Source organism: Pipistrellus hanaki (assembly GCF_964339955.1).
Source record: "Pipistrellus hanaki genome assembly, chromosome: 11".
Lineage (NCBI taxonomy): Eukaryota > Metazoa > Chordata > Mammalia > Chiroptera > Vespertilionidae > Pipistrellus > Pipistrellus hanaki.
The window spans coordinates 20,032,015-20,053,766 of record NC_140513.1 but is presented as its reverse complement, the minus strand read 5'-3'; the positions used below and the strand labels follow the sequence as shown (position 1 = coordinate 20,053,766).

The 21,752-nt window shown below is 43.6% G+C and overlaps 1 protein-coding gene across 1 annotated transcript in view; it reads right to left on the bottom strand.

Annotated features, from left to right (window-relative positions):
• The window catches only part of ABCA1 (ATP binding cassette subfamily A member 1), a 112,332-nt gene extending 107,436 nt beyond the window's left edge, over positions 1-4,896 (bottom strand). The window contains exon 1 of the mRNA XM_084899342.1: positions 4,586-4,896. The gene's annotated coding sequence lies outside the window, so the exon portion shown is untranslated. The remainder of the gene's footprint in view (positions 1-4,585) is intronic.
• Positions 4,897-21,752: the final 16,856 nt, after the last annotated feature.

Here is a 21,752-nt window from a genome sequence, read left to right as displayed (position 1 = left end):
ATCCCATCATTTTAATTTTTACAATATAAACAAACATTAGTTTCCCATTCTCCTTGACTCATTCAAGTCTGCACATACTGAACATCTTCCATCCTGTATCAAAAGGGCTGAATTAAGGATTGGGGAGAATGAACCAAAGACCTCCTCCTGGAGAAGTATACGCTCAAAAGGAAGACAAATAAATGCTAATGATATCAAAACACAATTAAATACATGACGTGAACAGTGCTGTAACCCAAACTTAAGGGAGTAAAAGAGAAGGCGACAGGTTCATTTTAACTCTGTTGGCAAGGAGTGAACCCACGAGAGTTTATGGGAAGGATGGGCATTTAAATTAAATCTTAAAGTAGATTTTAAAAATGAAAAAAAAAAAAAAAGACAGGATCTCAAAGTTGATTTTGTTTTAGGATCCAAGTCTCTTGCATTTTCATTCTAAACACTCTGTAATACAGTTTATCATCTCAATGCAGAGTAACAGAAGGCTCTATTTGAAAACAATTTTTCATAGATTTTCATTCTTTGCTTTCAAATACTCCTAAAATGCACCTCTCTATCAGCATCGATGCTGGTTACCTAGGCAGGGAACTATTTTCAGGTGAAACTATCCAATAAAAAGGGAAATCACTCTGACTTGTCCAAACTTCAATCGTCAGACTGTGATATTGTGACAGGTCCCTACCCTGATCTTGATAAATCCATGGGAGCCAAACTGAGTGGGATACAACCTCAGCTCCACTACTTACAATCTCCATGATCAGGCTACCAACCTTCTATACCTCAGTTTGTGAAACCTCATATGGTTCTCTCATGAGAATGAACTGAATTATCACATGCAAAATGCTTAAAACATCTAGCACACAGTAAGTCCACAATATACGTGTTTTGACCAAGAAGAAATGTTTTCTAAGAGTTTATTTCTAACTTGCTACACCATTTCCCATCCTATTTCACTTTTATAAAGTAGACTTGGAAACTGTATTTATTTTCAGACATGTCTTTAAAAAAGGCTAAATTTGGTTCTTAGATAGTAATGGCAGTAACAGAGAAATAGCTTATTTCAATGGCCCGCAACACAATTAAAGATACAACAGGCAGGAAATTAATTGTAGTATAAGCAATTTTTAAAAATCCTTTTTTTCTTTTGTTCCTTATACGAGAGAGAAAGAGAGAGAGACTGATCAGTTGCCTTCTGCATGCACTCCGACCAGGGATCGAACCCACAAACCAGATATGTGCCCTGACCGGAATAAAAAAATATCCTTTTGGTGCATGGGACGACGCTCCAACCAACTGAGCCACACCAGCCAGGCTGTTCCTTATACTTTAACAGCCAAATACTCTGCCATTCCATTGTCAGTGTGTTGCCCACAGAAACATTTTGTGATCATATACCTACTCTTGCATATTTGACTGAAGCAACAGCTCATTTTTCATTTTAAACCAAGAACTGGAGTTGAGCAAATCTTGCCTGTTTTTTCCATGGTGTTGCAATCCCTATGCAACTAACGTCCCAACAAGCAGAAGAGAATTTGGCTGGCCCACTCAGAAATAAGGGAAATCTGATACAGGCTGTAGATTCCGACAAGGACTGAGCAGATGAACATACCAGAACACAGTGAGCATCCTTGGAAAGGCCTCTGCCAGCAGCAGCCGAAACTGTACCACCTCACTGCTTAGAATGAGAGTTCAAGAACTTGAGCTCACTGGTCAAGTTCAAATCTTAGCTCTGCCACTTGCAAAATGTGTGGTCAGGGTCAAGTAAGTTAACCTCTCAGTTTCTTAAGCTACGAAATAGGAATGATAAGTCAGTTCATTGTAAAGATTAAATTATTGTTTGAAAAGCATTTGGAACAGTACTGGGCACACAGTGCTATTTAAGTGTCTATTAAATAAACACTGTAATAACTTTGGATTTGGCATAGAAAATGCTGGAATAATTTATGATTATTGCTACATGCAGATATGAAGAGGGTCTCAATTTAAGCATAGGCCCTTTCCCAGAAGAGCTAAGTAAAACAAATTTTCAGAAAAATCATTTAAAAGTTGATGCTGGAGTCATTGACCATAAGAAACACTATACATGCATCATTTCTTTAAGTAGCCAGTAGTAAATAAAAATGTATTTGAATCTAAAAGTATTGTAGAAAAATACCACATGTCTATCTGTATTTTCTAGATACCCAAAAGATTCATAATTAAAGAGTCTAAGGCAATGTCCATTTAACTATTTTAGGAGCTAAAAGTTGAAATCAAGTATGCAATAACAATTTGTAATCACTATAAATAAAGCAAGGCAACCTAATTTATGGGAGGGAAGATCCCTAAAATTTTTAATTGAAAAAAATAAGCCAACTTCTCTCCATATAAGGCAAATACTACAGAAGATAAAAAGCTGGGCCGCTGTTTCGTTCGGTTTCATTAATTTTTAATAATGTAAACAATGAGGCTTCTTAAAGCAAAGGTTTAAAACAAATCCAAATCACCCAATCCTAGACTAATCACTGTCTCACATGACCAGGCCCTAAGTCAAAATGTGCCGGCTGTCCATTACAAACAGGCCTCTAATTTATATGCAAATCAAAAAACTTGTAAGGGTTGAGATTTCAAATGCTCATCTGGAGGGGAGATACACCTATCACTGTCTCCTTTACAAATATGTCAGGCTTGGCCTTGGCACGGGGGCTCATGAATTATCCTGACTCCGTGCACGGACTGTGGCCATCCAGAAGGCTGGTCACACTGATCCTCATGCTTCTGCTCAAGTAGATACCGATGTGCTGTATGGCCAATGTTTCCCAAATTCTCCCTGTCACAATCAGGAATATCTGGGGAAGGGGTTGACTTTGGAAACTTTGTACTTGGAAATGAGCATGCTCTCTGAAGAGTCTCTACTCCAGGCATTTTCCGGGCTTTCACGCTTTCTTTGATTTGCGAGAAGTGCCTCAACAGAATGATACAAACAACAGAAAGAAGTCTCCGTTATTTGTGTGGTAGGTATGAGAAAAATGGGCTGAAATAAACGAGATGAGAAAGTAAGCGCTTTTTTTAGTTGAGATTTAGGTTTTGTCTGAAACAAGATTAAAACTTGGGTTTGGGGCTCCCAACTACTGTTAAAGGAACCAGCAAAACTTGGCTTTTGAAGTTGGAAAATTTTGTGAGGTGGTCCCTCTGGAGGGGGAGGGGCAGGGAGAGGGGATCCGGCCTTAGAAAATGACTTGGTTTTCATCAACAAGCAAGTTTTTTTTTTTAATTTCAAATTTGTCCTCTATTACATGAATGCATGTACCATCCTCTCACTTTGTGTGATGTCACTGAAAAGCCTTGGGTTTTAAATGATGAAAAAGACAAGGGTAAAAAAAAAAAAAAGAAATCTTATTTCCTTTTGTCTAATAAAAGCTGGAGGGGGGGAAGGGGAGAGAGAGAGAGAGAAGCACCTACACACAACCCTGGCACTGGCCCACCCCGCAAGAACCTTCAGAATGACCAAGGTCTGGGAGTCAGGAAACATTCTAACAAAAAACAACCAGAAGGGCTTTCTTTCATCTGAAGCCCCAGGGTTTCCTTCTCGGGATCAGCGCCTCGCAGAGAACTGGCCCCACTCTAGCCACAGGGCCAATTCCCCAGCCACCGGCCAGGAGGCGCTGCGGGCCAGTCCCCCGGGGCCACCCGCAGCCCGGCCCGGCCCTCCCACCCCCGCCCCCACCGCGCAGCCCAGCCCGGGCAGCTCCCTGTTCTGCACCGCCCGCCGGGGTTACTCTCGGTCATTCCTCTGCACCATCTCGCCCCAGCTTCTCCATCCATGCCCGGACTTAGGCTGCCCCGAGAGACTAGCAGCAGCAAAGGGCAAGAAGCTGGCGGGGGCGGGGGGTCACAGGGCAATGGGCACCTCAGCTTTGTGCAGGCTCTCCTAAGTCTTGTTTTTTAAGAGAATAAAGCTCATCCCGCTGCGCCAGGGCCACCAGCTCTGATGAGCGCACGGAGCCTGTGAGCAGGACCCCCAAGTCAAACCGAGGGAGCAGTGTCACCACAGACCCCGTGTGGGACACCTTCCGGGCAGGGTCTTAGGGAACAAGAACACGCCATCCAGTCTGAGGGCGCACGGGGAGGAACCCCGCGGTCAGAGCCTGATTCAGACCAGTTTCTTAAGCACCGACTGGGGGCTGAGTGTAGGCATTCATCCTCGAACCCAGAGGCGTTTCTAGCTGGCCCGGGCACTTCCAGACAAAGGGAGGAGCTCGGTACAGGACCCGTCACTCTCCCCACCCCGCCAGCATTGCCTCCAACGGGACCAGGAGCCCCCCAGCCCACTGCCCGCCCGCGAGGTCCTGCGCCCGGGTCTCCAAGCCCAGAGATGCTCCCGGACTCACCACAGGGCGAGCCCGGAGAGCAGCAGCGCCGCGTCTTGGGGTCCCCAGAGCTCATCCTAGAACCACATCCCCACCTTTAAGCTACCCCCGCACCATTTCAATGCAAGAGGTGGGGATGTGGGGGTCCGGACTAGACACCCCCCAATCCCAGCGCATCCCAAAGCCTCCTCAGCCCCCAAACAAAACAAAAGCGCCTAAGTCACTGCAGAGCCGCTTACCTGTTTTCCACTTTGGTGTTTCCGTCTCTTTTCCTCACTCCTTGAAAAAAACCTTTCCGGAGAAAGGGGGCGGGGATGGGGGGCAGAAAGAAAGGGGAGCAGAGCGCCCCCGAGAAACGGGCTCTGGCGGCCCCGGTCCTGCGGCGACCCCTGCCTGGCCCACCCGCCGCCCGGGGAGGATGTGTCGGCTCGGCTCGGCGGTCTCGGCCCCACTCTGTCTCGCTCGGAATTGCCCGGCTTGTGCCGCGACTAGTTCCTTTTATAGATTCGGCTGCGCTGAGAGCAGAGGTTACTATCGGTCAGAGCCTGTTCTCTGCCTCCCTCCCCGCCCTCTTCCCCGGCCCGTGTTTTTGTGGCTCAGTCACTCAGCACGGAGCACGTGGAGCGCGCCCCGCCCCTTAAACGGGCGATGCTCAGCCGCTCCCCGCTAGGAAGCGGGCGGAAAGTGGGAGACCGAGGTGCTGCAGGCATCGCCCCGTCCTCGGTCTACATCCCCCCGACCCAGCCAGAGCCTGGGCTTGGGACTGCTCCAGAGACTGTCTGGACATCTCCAGAGGACATCGCTTCTCTGCACTGCTTCTCCCCACCCCCACCCCCCCTTACTTTACTAGGTGATTGGGAACACTAGGCTGTAAACCACCCAGACAACAACCCTTTAGTCTGTCTTTCCTTTCAAATGCTTAGGGTGAGGGGGAAGACGGACAGTCCTCTGGAATTGACTGGCTGCTTTATTTATTTATTTATTTATTCATTTATTTATTTATTTATTTATTTATTTATTTATTTATTTATTTTCCTACCACAAACCCTGACTTTGCTATTCAATAGGCAACCTAGTGCCTTTGGGATTCCCAGCCTGGGCTCTCAGGTCACCCAAAGGGCCAATGGAAGGGGTCTTGCTCCTTCTCTTCCTAAACTGGGGAGGAAGGAAGCCACAAGACAGAACCATGGGGACCAGCCCCTTTTGATTTTCAATGTCTTGGTCTGCTCCCAGTGATAAATGCACAAGGCTTGCATTCTGGCTTCTAAAGATTCGCAAAGTGCAGCTAAGAGACTCCCGTTTGTGTAAAATTATATAACCACCCCAGATCTCCAACTTCTTCCTCTTTTCACAGTCATGACCAACATCGCCGCCCATAACATTTGAGGGGCAGAGGCAAGATTTCAAGTGGAGGCCCACATACTTATGTCTAAATATTTAAGTCATAAATCAAACCTTGGGAGCAACCTGGAAGGGCAGGTTCACATTCAGACTCCTCACAGTTTGATCTGAGTTTTGGCTGGAATGGGAGAGCCTGCCCCAGACCCCTTCTCTTCCCATGTCCACCTCCATCATATTCCAGAGGAGCCTCCAGTATATGCATGTGGACCCCGCTGCACAAGCTTTCTCCGTGCAGACAGTCAGGCAGGCCACAACTTGAGCTCAGATGCATGCACCTGTGAGTAGTAGGCCCATGCAGACCCTGGGAAGTACTCTTGGGACTTTAAGGTCAAGGAAATCCGGGATTCCAAAACTCTGGTGTCATGGCACCATGGTGCTGTGGGCTGCTGACACTTAGGAAGGGATAGAGTCTGTGAAGGACCGGAGCCCCGCCTTCCGAAGCTCAGGGTGCAGGAGAGAGGTCCCTCTTGCCCTGGCCAAGAGACTGGCTTCTGGGGAGATCCACAACTTTTTGGCTCCATTTCTTCATCTGTAAAATGGAGAAAATATGTATTCTCTCCCTGTCTCACTGGGGTTTTCTGAAAATGAATTTTGTTAAATTAAGCTCCTTGAAAGAATAGTATTTTAAACAAAGGGTGTTAATTAGGTGACTATTAATGTCATTTTCAGGTACCAGCCATAGCCTATACAGTTTTCCCATGCCAAACTCGTAAAACTCCAGGTCTAGAAAAAGTTAAAAGCAATCTCTCTGGCCCAGCCACAGTGGCTAAATGGTTAAGCATCGACCTATGAACCAGAAGGTCACCAGGCTGGATTCCCCATTGGAGGGCGGTCAGGGGCAGCTGATCAATGATTCTCATCATTGATGTTTCTATCTCTCTCCCTCTCCCTTTGTCTCTGAAATTAAAAAATAAAATAAAATAAAAGCAATCTCTCTCATCTATTAGATATAAAGAAAAGCTCCTGAAGGAGGTGTTACCATTTCAAGTGTGATTTAGGGGCAGTGACTAGGTCTCTGATTCTCCATTCCCTGCACCATGCCCACCCACTGATTACAGCACGTAAAATTCCACCACCAAATTATTCCTTCTGGAATTTTGAAGGCTATGGTTCCCAAGAACACCCCCACCAAGAGTAATCCCTTAGATTGCTCTACTGGGGATTGGGCAACAGTAATCCTGCACAAATAACACAAAGATAAGATGCTGGAGAAAGAATATGATCTCAAGAGGAAGACAAAAGCCCCAGAGAGAGGGCAGCCATTGACTCTAAATACATAAGTTCAATGGCCTCAAAGCCAAACTTGACCATTTTTAACTAAGAACAATAGGCAATGTCACCTCTTCATTGCATATATGCACACACTGTATTGTCTGAAACCTATTTATGAGTCTCATTGATTTCTACCAACAAAAGAGCCCAAGTTCCCAATGAGGCTACATGAGTTGGCCAGGTGGTACAGGGGCATAAGTCTGATGACACCAAGCCCATACTTTGCAAGTGTGACAGATTCATATGACAAAAATAGTGACTTCCAAAAGTTAGAGCCTAAGAGAATGTGTCCCTTGAGAAAGTTTCCAAGTATGAATTCTCTCCCTTGAATGTTATAGGTTGATTTGTTCCTGGGTATGTTTTCATGAACTTTCCTCCAGATTTTTAGATTCCTGCTAACACCAATACCAAAACTCCGTGTCTCCACCTCTTTACCCTTTCCAAATAAGTAAGAAGACCCTTCTTTGTTGCTGCTTGTCGCTCTGGAGAAGCTGATTCTGTAAAGGTAGTCCAGGTGGGTTGAGGTTCTGTTCAGAGATGACCCTGGTGTTTTCTAATCACAGAATTGCCCTTCAAGCAGCTGTGACCTTGAAGACTTTGTTAGAAGTCATGGGGCTACAGAGAAGCACGATTTTGTTATGCCATTGAGAACCACTGATCAGCTGCCTCCTGCATATCCCATACTGTGGGTCGAGCCCACAACCCATGCACGCACCCTTAGCCAGAATCGAACCTGGGACCTTTCAGTCCACAGGCCTACGCTCTGTCCACTGATCCAAACTGGCTAGGGCTGTAGACAAATTTTTGATAGAGTCCCCTGAACTACTTATTCATCGGTGAGTTCTTTTTTTTTTTCTTTTTCTTTTTCCTTTTTTTTAAAAAAACAAACAAACAAACAATGTTCTTTTTTTTATTATTGATTTTTTACAGAGAAGAGGAGAGAAGGTTAAAGAGCTAGAAACGTCGCTGAGAGAGAAACATCGACCAGCTGCCTCTTGCACACCCCCTACTGGGGATGTGCCCACAACCAATGTACATGCCCTTGACCTGAATCAAACCTGGGACCTTTCAGTCCACAGGCCGACGCTCTACCACTGAGCCAAACCGGTTTCGGCTCTAACTCTTTTTTTAAAGCCATCTTTCCAACCTGCCTCCCTACACACTTTCCTTCCCTGAAGAGCCAAACTGCTGGAAAGACTTTATCTCTACTCCCTCCATTCATTCCCTCTCCAGCCCATTTCAGGCAACTCTTGCCCCCCCCCCCCATTGAGTCTGGTCTGTCCATTCATTAGTGACCTCCTTAAAAGAGTCCAAGTGCTTTTTTTTTTTTTTTTTTTTTTAATCATTATAAAGAAAAAAAAGGCCTGCTTAATTGGTATACTGATGACCTCCTTTAAATGCCTAGGCCACCTGATCTCTGGTATCTGACACTCTCGACCACACCTTCCTTTCTGAAACTAGTTCGCCTGTTGCCTGAATGTGGCTCTCTTCTGCCTCTCCTGTCTCTCGGTGAACGTTCTTTCCCTGACTCCTCTTTCCTTATATACATATTAGAGGTCCAATGTATGAAAATTCATGCAAGAGTAGGCCTTCCTTCCCCTGGCTTTTCTCTGGCACCCAGGGCCCAGACTTCCCTCCTCCGCTGCCAGCAGACACACCGGACCTGGGCTGGCTTCCCCGGGCCCCGGCTTAGTTAGGAAGGACGTCTGGAAGACGTCCGGTCTAATTAGCATATTACCCTTTTATTATTATAGATGCCCCCTGATAGTGGTTTCCTCTTTATTTCTATGTGCAGCACTCCCATGGCCTCACTTAAACCCTGCATCACCAGCTCTCACCTCCCGCTGAACTCCTGGGCGCACAGAGGATCCAGCAGGACCAGCAGTGTGCTTGAGTCTGACTCAGCTCAGCTCAAAAGACCTACATGTGTATTTCTCTACCCACCTCAGCCATAAATGCCTCCCCCCGGGCTACTTTGAAATCGGACAGTGGTGGGAATCTTCACCCCATTTGGAAACGGACACAATCAGGGCTTCCTTTTCTTTTCCTTTTTCAGAAAGCCAGGTGTTGACATTTACCAGCACAACACTGAACGGGACATTCTGCGAATAAATGCCAAGTTTATTTTTAAATCTTTCCTTTAAATCTCCCTCCTCCACCTGCATTTTAGTTTTTGTTTCACTTAACGACATCATCATCCACACACCGACTAGGGAAATCATAGTCATAGTTGCTTAGCTTTTCATCTCTCTGTCCCTGTCCTCCTCTTCTCATTCTAAAAAGCACAAAAGTCAGGTCGGTATCTCTTAAATCTGGCCCTTCATGTCCACCACGATCCCTCCCCACCCCCACCCTCCCTATCCTCCGCCAGTGCCTAAGCCCAAGCCAAATGCCTGGGCTTCTGTACTGCAGTAACCCCCAAACTGCTGCTCCTGCCTGCTTTTAGTTTCTTCCCCTTCCTATTTATCTTCCCTGCACAGTGGAGCAATTTTTGCTTGCAGGGGTTTGGAATGGAGGTGGGAGAAGGAAGCTAAGCAAACCAACACACACCCCTAAAACTAATCAATCCTTTTTTTCTCCTCAAAGCTTCCTATCGTTTTCTATTGCTTACAAAGAAATGGTTCGGGGTGGGGGAGAATAGGAGATATCTGTAATACTATAAACTAGGGGTGTCGAACTCAATCAGAGAAGGGGCCAAAATCTAAAATCCAGCCTAAATCGCGGGCCGAATGGTTTACTGAACAGTCATAAACTGACAATGTCATAAACTGACAGCGGAGTGCAGTGATGACAGCGCTGTGCGGGCCACATTGCAAGGCCTGGTGGGCTGGATTTGGCCCGCGGGCCTTGTGTTTGACACATGTGCTATAAACAATAAAAAATATATATTAAAGGGGGGGGGAAAGAAACGGTTCCTCATAGTTCCTTAAGAAAACCTACAAAGACCTTTGCCAATATGACATTTGCAGGCCTGTGAAGACTAATTGTAGGCCCCACATCCCTATCTCATCTCTACTCAGCCCCCCTTCCACAAACTTCCTGTGTCTCTGCTCCTATAGTTTCCCATCGCTTGGAAATCCTTCTCATCTCCACCCTCTCCTCCTGCTTAAGAGTATGTATTGAAAGAGATGGATGGGATTAAATAACTAACGCTGTATTTTAGTACTTTAGAAGCAACAGGCAAAGAGACAGAGAAAACAAAGGATATAGAAACCACTTCCCTCGTTAGATGGAAAGTATGGGATAGAAAGTAGATGGGAGAGAGAGAGAGAGAGAGAGAGAGAGAGAGAGAGAGAGAGAGAGAGAGAGAGAGAGAGAGAGAGAGAGATTACAGATATAATTTAGCTACTCAAATTATACCCTCAGCTCAGATCCATTAGTAAGTGTAACAATAGATGTAAGTTTGAAAAGAAAATAATTGGACTCTGTGGATTAAAAGAAATCAAGCATTTATTATAACAGAACTGATGTATTTGCATTCTTCTCTCCTTATTCGGAGTGCTTTTTGACACTTGTTAAGAATTCATATTCCTGGCTATGATTTCTGGGATGAGGGACTGTTTTGTTTCTTAGCCAGGAGCTTTCCTTCTCTCCAACATATTAATAAGAGAATAAGGCATAAAGAGTGAGAGAGAGAGAAATCCTAGAAAATGTTCCAGATTTCCCTTTTTCCTTAGGCCCTGAGCCTCTCTTTTTCTCCTTCAGCACTTTGGGGACGATTCCTTCAGAGTAGCATGGTCTTCCTTTGTATTCCCCTAAGGGTCTTGTATCAGACCTTTGCCCTGTCCTTCTGCCAGTACCCTTCATGGCTTCTGCAATGTGTCTACAGAACGAATTGCCTCCTCAAAGACCGACTGCCCAGATGCTGCGCTGTGACCACACCATGGAAGCAGGCCTTTATTTCCCTTCTTTGTCGCCATGCTCCCGGTGACTGATGTCCAGTGAAATCTGAGCAATGTCTTAGCTGGGCACGTGGCCCAGAAACTGACACGTGTAGAGTCACCCCTGAGTATGTATACTGGTGGAGAATAGGTTCCATTCCCACAGAGCTGACCCTAATGCTGATTTCCTCTTGATTGACTCCACTACCCAGCAGAGCTCAGCAGGAAGTCCCACATCTGTCTACTTACCACTGGGAGTGGGCCGCCCTGCACACACTACTAGGAAGGGAAAAGAAAGCTAAAGTGAGGGTCTAGTCCTAAGACATCTAAGGAAATAAAATTGGAGATTAAAAAAGGAGGGAATGATATAAAAATGAAGATCACAAAAACTGAGGGTGCCAATCGTATGCCCAACATTCTGCTGGGCAACTTAGCAATACGCAATAAGAGGCTTTGGCCCACTCATTTTACCTGGAGGAATTTATGCTAAGGAAAGGTACAAATATGTGGTCAATGATTTATGTTCAAAATGTTTGTCACTATATTATCTGCAAAAGGGAACATTTTAAAAATATCCAATCATCGAACAGCCTGCAAGTTCTAAAGTAAACTGGTAAATTCACATGACAAAATTCTATGTGATCATTAAAAATAATATTTTTAAAGGTAGTGATATGGGAAACTGCTTATAATCAATGTTAATAGAAAAAGAAAAGTTATAGCTATGTATATATATGATTTCTATTTGGTAAAAATAATTAGTAGTATATTTCTATTCTGTGTAACTGACTATATGTGCATAGGAAAGAATGAAAAGAATCCCATCTAAAATTAACAGCTCTGTTTTTGTGGATGGTGAGATTAAAAGCATATTTTTTTATGCATGTCTGTATTTTCCAACATTTCTGGGATAAACATATGCTATTTTTTAGCTAAGAAAAAAATGGCATTAAGAACAGAGTTTGTAGATAAGCAGTGGGAGGAGGTAATTTACAACTGCAGAAAGGCGAACCATAAATTACCACATGGAAACAGTAAACCCTAACATATTTTAGAAGAATGTATACACAGTAATGAAAAACAGAAGAGAATGTGGGGAGATGAAAATGATTAAGACAACTAGAATTTTGGGGTAAGTTTATAAACTTAAAAAATAAAATGAAAGGATTTCAAGCTAGGGGTCCAGTGCTGAGTGAAAACTCCTTATTTATGTAATGTAGCTGTGTGTCCTCAGGCATGTCACCTCACCTCTCTGGACCTCAGTTTACTCATCTCTCAAATGGAGGTACTAATAGAATCTACCTTATGAGTATTAAAATAATTAGTACATGTGAAGTGCTTGTACTGTGCCTCGCATATAATAAGTGCTCAACAAATGACAGCTATTGTTATTATTACAATTTACTATCGTTATTATTACTACCCCGAACAACAATATAACTGTTCCTCAATGCCCAATAATAATAATAACTTCATAAATATGGCTTCTTTCCAAAATTCCAATTTGTGGATTTTTAAATTGATGTTTTCAATTTGATTAAGCAATATCATTACTTCATCAACTTGGAGTTCAGATACAAATACGGCCTTATCTCTTTTTAATCTTTTATTTAACTACTCAAATCCCTACTTGCCTATTAGCTGGAAGTCCAATATCTCTTTCTTGAGAATTCCCTTCCTCGGAATTGCTTAAGAGCCCTGGGGGCTTCCTCAGGGAGCTAGAGAGGCTGATCGGTCTCTAATTCTTACAACCAGCTGCTCTGTCACTTGCACACACAATACCACTGAAGACGTGCCTCCAAGTTCACCACGGGAATTATGTCCTGACCTTGGGACAGCCTTCACCATACCCTGCTTTTGAACTCCAATGTTTATGCACTTCAGTTTAGTTTTGTTTTGTTTTGTTTTTTTCAGAATTTGCACACTGGCAGCCCATAGTTGCATCCAGCTCTCTTGACTCATTATTTGGGTTAAAGTGTATTGGAATTTTATTTGAAATAGTTGACAGTATTGGGAATATCACACGAAAATCTTTATTTCTTGTTTCTATTGGAAAGATGGGAGGGGGGCCTGACCACAGGAGGCCTATTTCTACAGAGTAACAATTATCTGACATGAAAAGAAATTCTCTTCAGATGGAATATGCCATTTGCATTTTTGTCCCAGTCTCCACGAATACCCGATTTTCTGAGACAGCCTGGCTTACCTAAGTGTTGGTGAAATTTAAACCTAGCTGAGAGGTCTTTTACAATACAGCTAAACTCTCATCTCTGCATTCATAAGAATCACATCTTTCCTTAAAGATAATAACCCAGAGTTCCTACTTTTGCTGGTTTGATTTTTTGCTGTTGTCAATCCTCACCCGACAATATTTTTCCATTGATTTTTAGGGAAAGTGGAAGAGAGAAGAAAAGACAGAGAGAAACATCAATGTAGAGAGAAACACATGGATTGGTTGCCTCCTGCACAAGCTCTGACCAGGGCCCAGGCTGGGGAGGAGCCTGCAACCAACGTACGTGTCCTTGACCAGAATTGAATCCAGGATCCTTTGGTCTGCAGGCCAACCGTCTATCTAGTGCATACTTTTGTTAGTTTGCATTTGATTTTTTTTTTAAAGGCACACCATTATATTGGAACTGAACACAATTCGAGTCACAAAGCAACAAAAGGCATTACCCCCTCTAATAAAAGCAATATCAAGTCTTCAAAAAGTCACCCACCACCAGTATGAAAGGCTGAGGAAAGCCAGCAGGAAAGAGTCAAAGGGGTCAGAAGCAACACTCTCTTTTGGTAACTATAAAGGAGACCAAAGAATAGATCCAAACCCATAAGAGCCCAGAGTTTGATCCAAGACTCTTTGTTTATTGATTTAAACCGTGGAGATAAACAAAGGAAGCAAGATTTAACAAACAAGCAGAACTCCACTGGGGGTGGGCAAGAAGGCAAAACTACAGAAGAGATGGACCAGAAACACATGTGGGCAGCTGGGAAGACAAAAGCATTCCCAAATGAACCTCCAGTGTGTGTGTGAGAGAGTTTTGAATGACCTAAGATTCAGTGAGATCATGGCAATTATTTCTTCTGCAGACAATTAGTTTGTCACCTCATATTTCTATGAAATTACCAGTGTGTCATATAAAATATGATACAATGAAAACTAACTTTGCAGTTTCACACTCTCGTTTATTTAAAACCATGCAAAGGCAAACAGAAATGTGAGACTGAGACTTCAAGGAAACTGTAGAGTCATAGTAATTTGATTCTAAAAACAGATGCTTGACAAGAAGTTATATTTAAATCAACCATCAAATCTATCAGGACATAATTTCTAAATTTAGTAATAGATAACCTTTCTATCTTATCCTCCCAATCACCTATGCCTGGAATCATAATTTATGCTAAACAAGATACATTATTTTATTTTTTTTAACCCTATAAACACCTTGAAGTTATATTCCTTCAGCCCAAGAATTACATTTTAAATATAATATAAAAGACAACTCCTCAAAAATGAGGAAGTGTTATTAACCCACACACATTGGAGGTGAAAAGTTAAACAGTGGGAACAATATTGCTGGTGTCAGCAGTCCTAGAAATACACAGCTTTTTATAATACATTGTGCACTATACTTTTGGGGTATGCATGACATTTGAATAATGCTTTGACTTGAGAAAAGTTTTTTATGGTCTAAAACCCAAACCTTCAAACTGCATGTTTGTTTTAATAAATTTTAAAAATATATAAACAATATATGTTCACATAACAAAGATATTTAAAAAAAAAAAAAGAGTATGAAAAAGTATAAAGAGGAAAAGCCCACTACTGAGAGATTACTTCTGTCAATGTGTCTGACGTACATTCTTCCAGAATTTTTTCTATAAATCAATATATATTTCGACATACACTTTCCATGTCTAAAAACAACAGCATGCAATATGCTATTTGTAGCCAAGACTGGTTTGGCTCAATGGATAGAGCGTCGGCTTGGGGACTGAAGAGTCCTGAGTTCGATTCCGGTCAAGGGCATGTACCTTGGTTGCGGGCATATCCCCAGTAGAGCGTGTGCAAGAGGCAGCTGATCAATGACTCTCTCTCATCCATGTTTCTAACTATCTCTCTCCCTTCCTCTCTGTACAAAATCAATAAAATATATTTTTAAAAAATGCTATTTGTAAACTGTTATTTTACTAAATATTATGGACAATTTTCCATAGTATATATTTATGTCATTTTAAATACATGTATAATATTCCATTGCACATATACATATCATCACTTGAAACCAAATCCCCATGTGTAGTTTGTATCCCTTTTTAATACCATAATAGATATACCATCAACATCTTCTTACTATCTTTGCACATAAGCCCAAAGATTCCTTAGAATGAGTATTTTTGTAAAAATTGGTATTGTTAAGTAATAGAATAGACATACTTTGTATTTTTATATATATATTGTAGCTAACTTCCTTGGCATCAATGTATAAACAGGGTATGAGAATGCCTAGGGTTTTGTTGTTCTTTTTAATTTTCAGAGTAAAAAAATTTTTTTTATAAAGGTCTCTGAATCTCAACACATATATGGATTTGTTACCACCACCATAATCAGGAGACAGAACAGTTTCATGGCCCCCAACTCTTCCTCATTCTATTTCTTCCCCCTATTTCTAAACCCTTGGCAACCACGGATGTATTCTGTTCCTATAATCTTTTGTCCTTTCAAGAATATCAAACCAACAGGAGCAGAAATAGAATCTTGGAGACTGTTGTAAGACATTAATAAGAAATATTAATCATCCTCTGTTAACCATGATTGTTTTGTTCTGATTAAAGAAAACACAGTCTAACCTGGCTGGGGGTTATATGCGGGACCTGGGAGCTCACCTAGAAATGCTGCCCGTCTTCCCCATCTGGGCACTGCCTGTTATCATGGAAAGATTACCAGCCTGGCTGCAGAAAGGAAACAACTGTCCCCCTGCCCTTTGCAAACCCCCAGGGCTTCAGGATTGGCCCTGAAAATAAGGACACGACTTGTACATATGCTTTATCATCAACAGCATCATCATTAGATTGGTTGTTTAATTCATGTTAGTATCACCTCATTATCAAATAGTCAAATATGTACTAGTATAACGTGTCAACAACTTATACAGCCAACTCAAAGTAAGGGAAAGGACTGAGAAAAATGATTAGGATAATTAAAGCAAAAAATAAAGTTCTTTATATTGCCTGAAGGCAGAATCTCTGAATGCCCATAATTATCTCATGATGGTAACAGTTGCTTTAGGCATTGTTTTTCTCCAGTAAACATTTCTGGAGGACCAGCTAGGTGCCACACACTGTGCCAGGTGTTACCACGCTTTGAAGGAGCCCACAGCTTAGTGAAGTGACAGAGAGACAGAGCAATTACAGTATTACCTGAAACAAGCTATGGCGAAGGAAGAGCCAAGGGTTGAGGAAGTTCAAGGAAGCAAAAACCCAGTCTGCAAGGTCTGAGAAGTTGACATTCAAACTAAGTCTAAAAACCAAATATTTTACCAACTTTAATGCAAGAAGAGCTTTTAAGGAAGGGAATGTAAAGGCATAAAAGCATGGGAGTTGAGCAAACCAAGATGGGCGGCTGAAGTCTAGGAACATTAGTCAGTGAGGGGTGGCAGCATACAAGGTAGAAGGTTGATCAGGCCACCCGGAGAAGGGCAGAGAGCCAAGCCAGAGGCTAAGATTCACTGTGGTCCCTTTGCTCTTCCATTCTGTTTTCCTGAGGTATAACTGACACAGAGCACTGTAGAAGTTTAAGGTGTACAGCATAATGTGTACTTGGAACATGGCTGACAGTCAGCATTCAATAAGTATTAGATAGTATTGTTATTAGATTATATTGGCACATTCAGAAATTATTAATATGCTTTACAACATTTCTTTCCCATCATGTAGTTTCCCATTGACCCAGAGATCACACCATTTATGTTTTTGTTTCCTTTTAATAGCCCCAATGGGTGACCCCTTCCCCCCCTCCACTCCTTCCACTCCCTCCACCCTCAGAAACATCAGTCCTTAAAAATTACTTCTGAAGCAGAGCACCGTTTGCTATTATCAGATTGGTCTTATGTGATCACTGTCTAGCCAGGGTACTCATCAGAAACAAATGGACAGTTCACAGCCAGCTAAGCTGTGTCCCCCAGAGCCTGGCCTGGGCCGGGAGGGGCCACTGACTTGGAGAAATCTCAGCCCAGGATCCCAGATTGCGGATGGCACTGTGGAAATGGACTTTCTCCTCTCCAAAGCAGGGACCACCATGGTATCACACCTCCACTGGAGGCGTTCCATTTAACTTTCTTAAATAGCAACATGCCAAGTCTGTGGGGAGTAAAATAATAAGAAGGTGTCAGGTATAAAGCACGGGAGAGAAATCAGAGGCCAGGCAGGAAATGAGCCAAAAGCTATAAGACCTACTTTCTAGCTCATTCCAAACTAACTACAAATGGGTGCAGTTAGTTGCCAGTTTGGCAAATCTGCCTTTCCTGCTTAAATTTATGATCAAGAACTCAACAAAGGTAGGGTGGCTTGAGGACAATAAAACAGCTGTTGAAGAGTTGTCTCTTAAGATAAAGCCCTAAAGCAGACACTCATGCAAACACTGTGACTGACCCTGCCCTTCAACTCGGCAGTGTTTGATGATAACCTGGCATTTTATCTGGGAGCACTCTAAGAGAGATCAGACCCCAGGCCAGGGCCACCTTCAGAACTCCAAGGCAAGAGCCATACAAGGGGACATTCGTTGGGCTTCCGTGTGTCCAACAGTACTTTCTGGAGAAAGAACTCTGGTTATCGTGACATTAAAAAGAACCTCAGCTTTCATCTTGCCCAATGAGGTCACTGTAAGATGAAAAAAGCCTGAGGCACAGAACAGTCAAGTGACTTGCCCAGGGTTCTGTTGGTGACAGAGCTAGAGCCCAGGTTAATTGAATGCTGGGCTTTTTGCTGTGCAGGTTGTTTAAATCATGTGGATGCCAGCAAGCTTACAGCATCACATAGCTGAAAATAGCCCAGGTCTCACCTGCCTGAGAGCACAAACTGGGTCACATGAGCGAAGTCTCCTAAACTTTGTCAGCTCTGTGTCTCTACCTGCTCATTCAGGAGCTGGTCCCTGCTCCCAACTCTTCCCCACCCAGGGTCTTCTGCTTCGTCCTGCTCAGGGAATCTGCAGCCTACCAGCCTCTTACAGGAGATCCACTGGCCCAGCCCTGGGTCTTCCCTGCCCTGGTTCTCCCCTATCCTGGGTCTTCCCTGATGCTCCACTAAATTCTGCACATTTTGCAGACCCATATCCAACCCAGAATGAGCACTGGGGGCTGGGGCCAAGGTGAGAAAGGACAGCATGGGACATCTCTCACTCATTGTGTGCTGCCTTGAACCACCTTGGTCCCAAAGCAGGACTGTGTGTTCCTTAAGCTTTCTGTCTCTTTCACAAATATAAACTCAAACACAAACTTGCCCTAGCACCCTTTCCACAGGGGCTCACAACGGTAAGGACAAAGTGAGGGAAAAGATTGAGGTGATTACCTACACCAGCAGTCGCCAACCATTGGTAGTCCAAGGGTCCAAAAGGTTGGCAACCGCTGACCTAGACCAAGCTTGCCATCCTGTCCTTCCATAGTCTTTATCTCCCCTCACACCAGCCCTGATGCCTCTCTACCAAAAACAAAACAAACAAACAAAGCAGAAGCAACCACCTCTTACACATCCCTCCTTAATCACCCAAAAAACAAAAGATGCCCACGTGTGTGTGTTTCAACTTGTACAAAGAAGGAAGTCAATGCCTCACCCTGAGCACCAGAGCATCTGCATCCCAGCTCCATCTCGGAGAAGATCTGCCTTTACAGCTACAGGAATCATATCGTAAGCTTTAATGAAGTATCTGTGGGGTGAGGGGCAGGAGCCTGACTTGCTTAGCTTACATTTCCTCAGAAGTAGAAGCTGAGAAGGAAATGGGGGTAAGTACACCATTTGAAAGACAATCCCAGGATGCACCAGGGAGAAAGTAGGGAAAGTGAGACAAGAAAAGGAGAAACATCAGTAAAGGGTGTGTTAATATGTAGGTAATTATTAACTATGAGCTACTGGGGCTCAGAAACTGTGAAGCACTTGCCTCAAAATCAGAGCCAGGACCAGGGTAGGCTGAATGAGGTGCTCGGGGAGCAAAATTTAAGGGGGCACTCACTCTCAAGGTCAGCCCAAGTTCAGGTCATGCAAAAGCAGTCAGCCCTGCTCAGCATCACAACACTGGAGGTTGGACAGACTGGAGCGTTTACCCACTGACATCCCTCTCTTGTTGGTTGATAATTTCCCCTGCCTGGGGTGGGGGTGGGGGGTGATGATTATTGGAGCCTCTGCAAGCTCCTCGAGGTGCCAGGAAAGACTGAGGCAGAGAAGCTGCAGGTGCTCAGGGCACAAAGCTGGCGGTGCTCTGGAAACTGTCTATAGCAGCTGCCAGTTCGCATGGCTGGACCAAGGGAACATGAGCAGGGCATCTGCTACATGCCCTACAAGTACCAACAGTTCTTGAATCCACATCAAACTTATAAAACTCATGCACAGAGCCCAGTGTTGCTAAATGTTTGGGCCTCCTGTGCCTCAGACAATCACTCGAATCTCACAGCGGACTGAAGGCAAAGACATTCCGCACGTGGAGGTACAGAATTTAAGTGGCTAGAGCCCAGATTTCAGACCTAGGAACTTTAGAAAATTAACACAACTTGCAGCAGCATTTGGGTCTTGATAGCTGCTCTGGAAGAAAGGCCTTTTTCTTTCTAGTTCCTTCCTTCCAGGGCTTTGACACTTGAAGTGGTTTTCATCAGCATCTTAAAGGACAGACAGGCAAGCACATATCTATTTTATGCCAAAGTCATAGCCCTAGGGATTGTGCTGGGGGTACTGCAAATAGTGCTATTACTAGATTGTTTGTAGTTATTGGGGAGGGGTGTCATTAGAGACTCCAAAATTGCATAAACCAGTTTCTCTAGAAAATAATTATTTAATCTCTTATCTGGGGAGATATAAATCCATCCCCCCTCCATCCTAAGTTCTCTCCACTGCTGCCACAGTGTTTTTATAAAGCACAAATCTGATCACGTCCCTCCTGCTTAAAATGACTTCAATGACTCCCCCTTGGCCTGCAGGATAAAGCCCAGACCCCTAAAATGATCTACAAGGTTTTCCATAGCCACCTTTCCAGCCTCATTATGTCATCACTCTTCCTCACACGCTGCATCTAGCTCTGCCAAAGTACGTCTGTAAACTTGCTTGGTTCTTTCTTATTTTCATCTACATGTACCCCTCTTCCCACCACACTGCCCCTGTTCTCCTGACGAACCCCAACTCACTCCTCCAGAATTAGATCTTGTATAATTTCCTTTAGGAAGCCTTTCCTGTCCCCCACCGTGGAGTTCCGTGTAGATCCTAAGTTCAGTGCTTACCCTTTCCACTTAGCACTGTCCCCATTGCATGTCACTGTCTGTTTTTCTGTGGTCGTTTTACATGTCTGCGTATTGATAGTTGTTCAGTGAAGAGGTGGGGTCTAATTCCCCTCCCCTTGAACGTGAGCGGGCGTTTGTCACTGCCTGGAGGAGTGGAATGCACCAGAAATGATGCTGTGTCCTTCTGAAGCAAGGTCCGAAAAGGCCACACAGTTCCTGCTGGGGATACTCATTCTTGGATCCCAGTCACCATGCAGTAAAGAAGGAGAAAGACTACCCAGGCAGGCCACATGTAGGTGTTGTAGCCACAGCCCCAGCTAAGATGTCAGCCTACAGCCAGCATCAACCTCCAGACAGGTTAGTGAGCATGTCGCCATCAGGTGATTCCAGTCCCCAGCCTTTGAACTTCCCCAAAAGACATGAAACAGAGGTGAGTTGATGCTCTGTACCCTAATGAAATTAGAGACTTATAGGCAAAATAAATTATTGATTTTGTTTCAGCATGAAGGTCAGGTGGCTTTTTAGGCAGCAATATGTACTAGGAACACGTGTCCATTTTCCCAGTATGCTCTTGAAGATAAGGACAGAGGCTAGTTAATTAATATATCTGCAGAACCTGGTCCATAGTAGGTGCTCTGTATGTACTGAATGTGGGTGAGAGAATAAAATATGAATCCAGCTTTTGAAAGGCAAGTTCCAAGAAAGAATGAGCTTCACTGAAAAAATGGAGGCCACCTTTGAGATTTGGGATTTGTTTTGAGAAAAACAGGTACTGTTGACTGAAGTCTCATTTCTAAATTGGGTTTCTATTCACTGCACCACTTCCATTCATGAGAAAAGAAACAGTATGTCCATTCTACACTTAACTAAAGGTTTGTCTCAGTGTCCTTGGCTATGGAACTCAGTTGCCCAGAATGAGAAAAATTATATCCTCCGATAAAGGCCTGGTGTCAAGAGAATACAAAAATGAGTCTGAGACAAAAATACATAAAATATTACATTTACTCTATCAGTGTTTCCCAAACTTTTGACATATGTGTACCCCCTTCTATAATTTTCATAACGCTGAGTACCCCTCGTACTCATGGGAACGTAGAATTAGGCGCAGCTAAGCACGGTGCAGTGCATATCCCCACCAAACTCGGATGCAACGCGTACCCCCACCAAACTCTTCCCGTACCCCTGGGGGTACGCGTACCACACTTTGGGAAACACTGCTCTAGATAAAGGGGGAGAGATCTTTAAAAGACTATATAAATTTTAAGGGTTATGAATTACTGATCAAAAGCAAGATCCTTAACCACTCCCTCAGATTTTCGGGGCCTTTCTTTGCTTTCTTGGAATAACTTATAGTTATTGCCTGTCAGCTCCTTTCC